This window comes from Xyrauchen texanus, chromosome 31, assembly GCF_025860055.1.
Source record: "Xyrauchen texanus isolate HMW12.3.18 chromosome 31, RBS_HiC_50CHRs, whole genome shotgun sequence".
NCBI classification, from domain to species: Eukaryota; Metazoa; Chordata; class Actinopteri; order Cypriniformes; family Catostomidae; genus Xyrauchen; species Xyrauchen texanus.
The window spans coordinates 19699893-19708526 of NC_068306.1; positions in this window are offsets into that span (position 1 = coordinate 19699893).

Genomic DNA, 8634 nt, shown 5'->3' on the forward strand with positions numbered 1-8634 from the left:
TTTCCTTCATTCATATGAGAAAATGGGAAAACGAAAAAAAAATAAAAAATAATCAGCCAATACATCTGGTTCATCCTTGGGAGCAATTTCCAAATGCCTGAAGGTACCACGTTCATCTGTACAAACAATAGTATGCAAGTATAAACACCATAGGGCCATGCAGCCATCATACTGCTCAGGAAGGCTCCCAGAAATTAACGTAGTTTGGTGCGAAAAGTGAAAATCAATTCCAGAACAACAGCAAAGGACCTTGTGAAGATGCTGGAGGAAACAGGTAGACAAGTATCTATATCCACAGTAAAACGAGTCCTATATCGACATAACCTGAAGACTGCTCAGCATGGAAGAAGCCACTGCTCCAAAACTGCCATAATAAAAAGCCAGAATACAGTTTGCAATTGCACATGGGGACAAAGATCTTTCTTTTTGGAGAAAACTTCCTGATGAAACAAAAATGTATCTTTTTGACCATAATGACCATTGTTATGTTTGGAAGAAAATGGGTGTGGCTTGCAAGCCGAAGAACACCATCCCAACCCTGAATCATACTGACTTTTGTGCAGAACTGAAAAAGCGTGTGTGAGCAAGGAGGCCTATAAACCTGACACAGATACACTAATTCTGTCTGGAGAAATTAGACAAAATTCCATCAATTTATTGTGAGAAGCTTGTGGAGGGCTACCCAAAATTTTTATCCACGTTAAACAATTTACAGGCAACGCTACCAAATATTAACAAATTGTATGTATGCATCCATCCATCTATCTTACTGACTTTAGGAAACATAAAAGAATTCTGGCATACATTTTTTGCTTTTGGCCCTTTGGTTTCTTTGTACTGACCTTGGTCTTACAGTGGCTGGGCACTGGTAACCACACTGGAGGCAGTTCCAATTATCACTGAGAGCTTTCAGCTTCCTTTTGTGTCAATACAAATTTTAGTGCTGAGAAAAGGCTCTTCAGAAAATGAAACTTGTCAGACACACTCAAGTTACACATGACCCCTCCCTCTTCACATGGACACATACATACACACACACACACACACACCTCATGACAGGTCCATCTTTTTCCTGAAATTAAAATGGCCTGCACTAGAAAACTTGCATTGTGAGAGTGACACATTTTAATCAACAAATAAGTCTTTGCTTTGCTTCAATAATCTCTGATAAGATCCAAACATAAATCTGTCGCATCAATCTGACACTGCCTGCGAAAGACCAAACAATAACCTCGTTTTGAAATATTCACAATTCACAATTTGTATTTTTTATTTTGAATCTCTCATTCAAATGTTACCCCTTTGCTCCAGTTTATAAAGTTTACTTGCATTGAAAACAGTCATTTTGCCTTCTGCAGTCTGAAGCACAGAAAAACACCTGTTATGTTATTCAATGTCTTAGATTTTAAATTATAAATTTAGGACTTAAAACTTTTAGTTTAATGTTGCTAGAACCTTTTAGGGAATGTACAACCTTTATGAACTTCAGGCACCTTTACGTGTACAGAAAACAGTATTTTGTTTTTCTCACTTTTTATATATATATATAAAAATATAATAAGGCCAGCAGAGGGCGTCATTTTTACATTTTATATATATATAAATAGGGCGTCTGTAGCAGTCATCATGAGACTCATGATGTGACTGAAAAAAGATTGTCTAATGGGGAAGCGTGCAAGGGGAACCAGGTAACACGTTACAACCTAATATGCAAATTATTTTCTTTTTTTTACCAAACCCAAACAAAATTACAAATTAACTTGACAGTCATTGATCACCATGCGTTTTTATTTAGTACTATATATAGAGAAAAGAATATGTTTTTGCTCTCCTTTTTGATAGCTACTGAAACATCTGAATGTGCAATACAAAATAATAATAATAATAATAATAATTGTTTTACTACAATCTCACCTAAATCTAACAGGAGCTACTTTTCCCATTTTTTTATTTTTTTATTTTTTTATTTTTTTATTAAGTATACATCCTATATTATAGCCCTTCTCTTCAATCACTTGTTTCCCAGCATGACGTGATGCAATAAAGTGCTGACTTACAATGTTTCTGTTCTTGGCAGATACCTTTAAAAAAAATACCTTAACAGGTAGTTAAAAGGCAATTCACAACAAAACGATATTTCTGTAATTTCTCACTCTCAAGCCTGTAGACGTTCTTCTTCTGTGAAACTCAAAAGGAGATGTTAGGCAGAATAAGTTAATCTCAGTCACCACTCACTGTCCCAGCATCCTTCTTTCTCTCTCCATACAATAAAAGCCAATTTGACTGAAATTAAAAGGCCTACCATTTTGCAACAACACAAAGGTGAGTTAGTAATTGACAGTAATAACAGAATTTTAATTTTTTAGTGAACTGTCCTTTTAAGAGTACTGTAGAGCAATTACAGAGCCCTGTAATTGGAATTCTTACTAGTAACAATGTAACAAGAGAGCTCTGTAATTCAAATTCTAACTAGTACAAATTTAATGATGAGTAATGCTGGGAACATCAAAAGATAATTTGGCTTCCATAGATTTATAGATCTGTTATATCTTAACTTCAGTAAATATATGCTTCCTCACTGCACACACTCACACTAACTCAACACAGTCAATGAGTTACTAAAAAGCTCTGCATGTAACAATTGTTTAGTAACAATGAGTTACTAAAAAGCTCTGCATGTAACAATTGTTTAGTAACAATGAGTTACTAAAAAGCTCTGCATGTGAGAAGGAGGGAGGCTGAAGAGCTGTTTTTTTTTTTTTTATACAAAGATTCTGGAATTACAGTTTGATACAAAGACAAGATTATTTGATTAGTTAGCTGTATAGACTGGTTTACAAATTCTTAGCTACATGTTGAAGGTACTTAAGTGATTTTTATTTTTTCATGGAAAAGTATGCAACATTTTTTCCTACTCCCTTAAATATATTAATGAAATAAGTGTCCTGAGATATCTCTGTGACAGCTGTAGACTTGTAAACAGCAAACAAAAATGTGTTTGTGGACATTAACACATTCACCTGTCAATCATTTTGCTCATTCTCATAGTGTTGTATGGATTTGGAGTGCAGGTTTGTTGCACCATGCCACCCTTGCTCCATGTGCACTGTCAAAAGACTGTGTGCTCTTGCAACAGCGCCACCTTCCTGTCAGGGGTGGCCTATCCTTTATACAACTTTTCCCCTCTCACCTATAGAGGGCACACACTCAGATAAATAAACAATTAACAATACCCAACAAATTAACAAATTTATACAAATTAAATAAGGTGGTAAATTTGGCTCCTACACCCGGCCCCTAATTGAGCATTTAAGCATAAATTATAATACATTAAATGTAAATTGAGCCAAATGAGTCTATACAAGAAAAATTAATACTCATCCTTTAATCATTATTCAGTCGTCAATTCTATGGTTCAGATCTAATTTCCAGCATCTTCCAATAGCAGGCAAAGTTTGGTAATAGGTCTTTCCAAGAAACCAGTCTTTGTGTTAAGTTTAACAGTTCTTATGAGTCCTTTGGAATCAGGTAGAACTTCTGTTACTCTTCCAATAAGCCATGATCCACGAGGTGCTGAACTGTCCACGACCAGCACAATATCTCCTTTCTGTAGTCCTCTTTTTGCAGTAAACCATCTCTGACGTTCCTGTTGTAATGGTAAGTACACTTGGGACCACCTCTTCCAAAACAGGTCTGCTAGATATTGTAATTGCCTCCACCGACGTCTGTTGTATACGTCTGTCCTTTGAAACAATCCTGGTGGCAACGTAGGGCTAGACTTTAACAGAAGAATGTGATTAGGTGTCAAAGGTTCCAGATCATGATGGTCATCAGACAATGTGGTAATGGGACGACTATTCAAAATTGCTTCAATCTCACAAAAGAGTGTTTGTAGTCCATCATCGAGGGTGTGTTGTTGTAAAATAGAACATAAGATCTGCCTCACATTCGAATGAGCCTCTCCTATACTCCCCCATGATGTGAGGCTGTTCGAGAATTAAAAGTCCACTGAATTCCTTTCTGGAGCATTGCCTTCTAGATTATTCTTTGGTTCCATACTGAAAGTGAATTCAGTAACTCTCTTTTTGCACCCACCAGGTTAGTCCCATTATCAGATCGAATATGCAGTACTTGGCCCCTTCTGGCTATAAATCTTCTCAAAGCGTCAATGCAGGAATCGGTGTTCAGTGAGTGAGCCATTTCTAGGTGAACTGCCCTGCTTGTCATGCAAGTGAAAATAACCCCATATCTTTTTACCTGACTTCTTCCTCTTTTTTGTCACAAAAGGTCCAAAGTAGTCAACGCCAACATTGCTGAAAGGTGGAAGATCAGGTTGTAGTCTTTCCTTTGGTAAATCTGCCATCTTTTGCTCTCCAATCTTTCCTCTTACACACTTGCACACAACACATTTAGACAGAACTTTGCGGGCTGCAGAATTGGCATATATAATCCAATATTTCTTTCTCAGGTGACAGAGAACATGGTTTCTGCCAGCATGTCCGAGCTGTAAATGTATGTGTTGAAGGATAAGTGTGGAGATATGAAGATCTTTTGGAAGTATTATTGGTCGCTTGGTCTCCTCAGGCATTGCAGCCTTGTCCAACCTTCCTCCAACCCTCAAAACTCCATCATCCATCACAGGATCTAGCTTGTACAGTCTGCTGAATCTATTCAACCGCTTTCCAATGAGTAATGTCTTTTCAATTCTTGACATTTCCTCTGAATACCTTTTGTTTCTGGCAAAACTCAACAATTGCCTTTTCTGCTTTCAGGAGATCATCCAGATATACGGATTGTCCACAAAGTGATGTCTTCAATGCTTTAATTTCATTACATACCTTGTTTTGGCTCAGAGTGTCCTTATTCATGCAGGTTGCCTGCATTTCTTTTCTTTTTGCAGTGAGCAAGCAAAGGATATTCTTGAACTTCAAGAACCATGCTACTGTCAACTTTAGCTTGAGAAATAGTTAAGCAGTTGGCTGGTAGGAGTTTCCTTTTCTTTAATGATAGTACTGTAAACGGTGTTCCTTTTAACTTCAAGATCATCGAGTGATAGTGATATGGGTCCCAGGGACTCTTTAGGCCATTCATCTTCTTTCTTCCATAGAAAGTCTGGTCCATGGATCCACTCTTTGCACTTCACCAATGTGCCGCCACTCACCCCTCTTGATGCTAGGTCAGCAGGGTTCTGCTTTGTTCTGATGAATTTCCACTGTGTTACATCTATGTTTTCTCTAAAAACAGAGATCCTAATAGCTACAAATGTGCAGAATCTTGCATTCTCATTTGCAACGCATTTCAGCACTGACGGACTATCAGTCCAAAATGTTGAGCTTTTGAGATCTAGCTCCAAAGCTTTCCTTACCATAATGTCCACTCTGACTGCTAGCACTGCAGCTGTAAGTTCCAGACGTGGAATTGTGACGTGCTTAAGTGGGGCCACTCTGGCTTTCCCCAACATGAAAGACACATGTACAGTGTGCATATCATCAGTCAGTCTCAAGCAACTCACTATACCGTATCCTAGTTCACTAGCATCAGAGCAATGATGCAGCTCTGCTTCCTTCAGCATTCCAAAACCAGTTGGCTTTACACAATGTGCCACTCTGAAATCTTCCATCTCGTCAAGATCCTTTATCCACTTTGTCCACTTATCCACTGCAGCCTGTGGTATTTCCTCATCCCAACCACATTTACTCTTACAGAGATCTTGGATAAGCAATTTGGCAGGTAGAGTAAAGCGACTCAAAAATCCAAGTGGATCATAGATGGAGCTCACGACTGATAGTAAGTTTCTTCAGGTGTGGGATTTAATTTAATTGTCTTCCTTATTTTATTTTCCAAAAATATTAATGTGACAGGGTTGAGAATACTGTGATGGGGTTGAATACTGTAACAGGGTTGAAAGGACACATTGGCCTACTTTTAATTTGTATTTGTTTAATACGAAAATTCCTCTTTGAGACTCAAACAAAACACTATTTTATTTTAGGCAACCATGTAATAAAGACATAGTCATATTTAATTTTTTCGTTTTTACTTTATTATCTGAACTGCAGTGAGAATTTAAACTACTGCAGACAGTACGGTCGTTAGTAACTTTTCAATATTTTTGGTAAGAAAAAAACAAAAATAGATTACCAAACAGAACCTTTTATCAAATGGGCACAATAGGTAAATTCACTATAGTGTCTAAAACATTCCTCAGTGCTGGAACATAAAACAAAACTGCAGCAGATAAAAGTTCATAATAACATAAGTAACAATCAGTGGGTCATTACAAAAGAAAATGCCATGTTAACACAAAAACTCAACATAAACAGGATTTTAAAATAGTTATTTTATGAACATTTGCATAAAATACCTGAACAAATGTAAAGAAATAAAAGGTCTAATCCACATTTATTCATAGAGGCACCACAGTGCTGAGCTACCAAGTGTGTGTGTGTGTGTGTGTGTGTGTGTGTGTGTGTGTGGCTTCAGGCTTTTATCTTGAGAGTCTGGCCCAAACCTCCTTCAGAACCTCTACATGGCGAGATGTCACATGTTGTGGAGCTGGAATCATCTCAATGACTTCATCAAATTGGTACCAGTGGATGTCATCACGAGAAGGCCAAAAAAATCTGTTTGGTCCAACACGATGCATACACTTGACTTGAACACTTGTTTCATCTGTGTCAAGGACAATGCCTGGGTACAGGTCATCATCATATTTCAGTATGCACCACTGTCCAACATCTGGATGTACCAATTTCTCCACTTCCATGGGTTGTGGATTTTCCTGATTGTCTGCTGGCTGTGCAGGCATTGGTATGTTCTGACCAAAACTGAAGTGCTGTGTTTGATATTGAACACGTGCTTCTTAAACTTGTGAATGTTGTTGTGAAGCAAATCTGTAAGGGTCTCCTGTGTACCCTCAATAGTTTTCTTGACAGTTATCTTTACTGTTGAACTCTTCTTCATGTGGTCTTTTTTTCTAAAGCCTTGTCTTCAGTGACCCACTGTAGAAAAGATGCTTTTGCCATCCCATCATATTGACTGGAGAGGGGGACACACTTTTGTTTGCATAAATCACATTCCCCATACATACATGCCTTGCTAGAAGAATCACAAGATACCATCTCAGCCAGTCGCTCTACATTTGAAGTCTCAACCACCTTCAGCTGATTCAGCTTGTCAGCCACAAAGCTCAGATTCTCATGGAGCTTACACTGGCATGTGTCTCGGTCAGACATAGAAGGGTGAACAACCCAAAAAGGTCTAAGAAGGCAAAACAGAGAATAAGAGATATTCCCAATGTTCTCTGACAAAATTTTTCTGTGCAGGTTTTTCATAGTGTCCTGCAGGAACCTTTTCTGCATCTTGACTTTATGCACTGTGATTGTTTGTTTCTTCCCTGTTGTAATCCTGCTCACATCATCTCTCACAAAGAATGACTTCACTTTGCTTTTAAATTCATCGGAATGTCGGTTAACAGCTTTTCTTTCATAGGCTGTTATATTTTTACTCTCCAGATGTCTCCAGCATTTGTTTGAAAATCCTAGAGTATGTTCAGCAAATTTCTGCAATTTATATTTTCTAACAATTTTCCCTATTGTCACTTTTGAAATTATTTGTTTGTCTTTTTCCTTTCTGGCATTACGATATTTGTGTTTGATGTCTGCAATAAGAGCTTCGTGATACAACAAGGTCTTCCTAATTCTTGCGTTTACAGGGCAATTCAATAATGTTGTTTTCTTTTTTGACCGAGGAGATTCTAAGGTCTTCTTCTGTCGCTGGACTCTCTTTTTATACTTCTCTGTTAACCGCTTTTGCCTGTCCAGGGCTTTCTTGAGCTGTTTAATTTCATTATGTAGCTTCTTTCTTTGTTTTCGTGATTGTCTTTTGCCTTCCTCCCTTTGCCTACAAAACAAGTAATCAAACAAATTAGTCAGTCCAACATTGCATGAAAATGCTGAGTATGTCACATTAAACCAGGGATTCACAAACTTTTTTTGTTAGCTGAACCCCCTTGAACTCAAATATTGATATGAAGAACCCCCCAATTCTCTGATGTTGGTTAAAAGTCACATGGCATACAGATAAACAAATAAAATATTTAAATATTTTTAGCAAGTGATTTATTTTAATTTTACGATTTTATAAATTATTACCTATTCATCAACTTGAACCCCCTGCAGTTCCTTCACATACCCCATGGGTTTAAAAACCACAGTTTGGGGAACCGTGCATTAGACAATTACACATGCTCTAAACTAATTTTCTACTCTCAACTTATGATTCTTCTGCCTGTTGCACTTCACCTTGACAGTGGCTGTCGTGGCAGCTCTGGCATATGTTCAGGACTTTGTGGTGGAGTGCTTATGTTTCTTAATGCTTCTCTTCTTTCCTTGCTTCTTGTGTATGCTGCTCTCCATTTTTTACGCCTCTGACGCTGTGCTCTCTCACTTAGGTCACTAATTGTTTTTTTCTTTCCTGCCTCAACATTCCTTCTCCATCTCTGCTTCTCTCTCTCAAGGTACTGTGCCCTTTTTTCTGGGTCAGCATCTCTGCGTGCACTGAAACTGCCTTTGCCTCTCTGCTGTTGATGTGGGTGCCATTTCTGACTAGGATGCCTGTTGAAGTTTAAGTGGA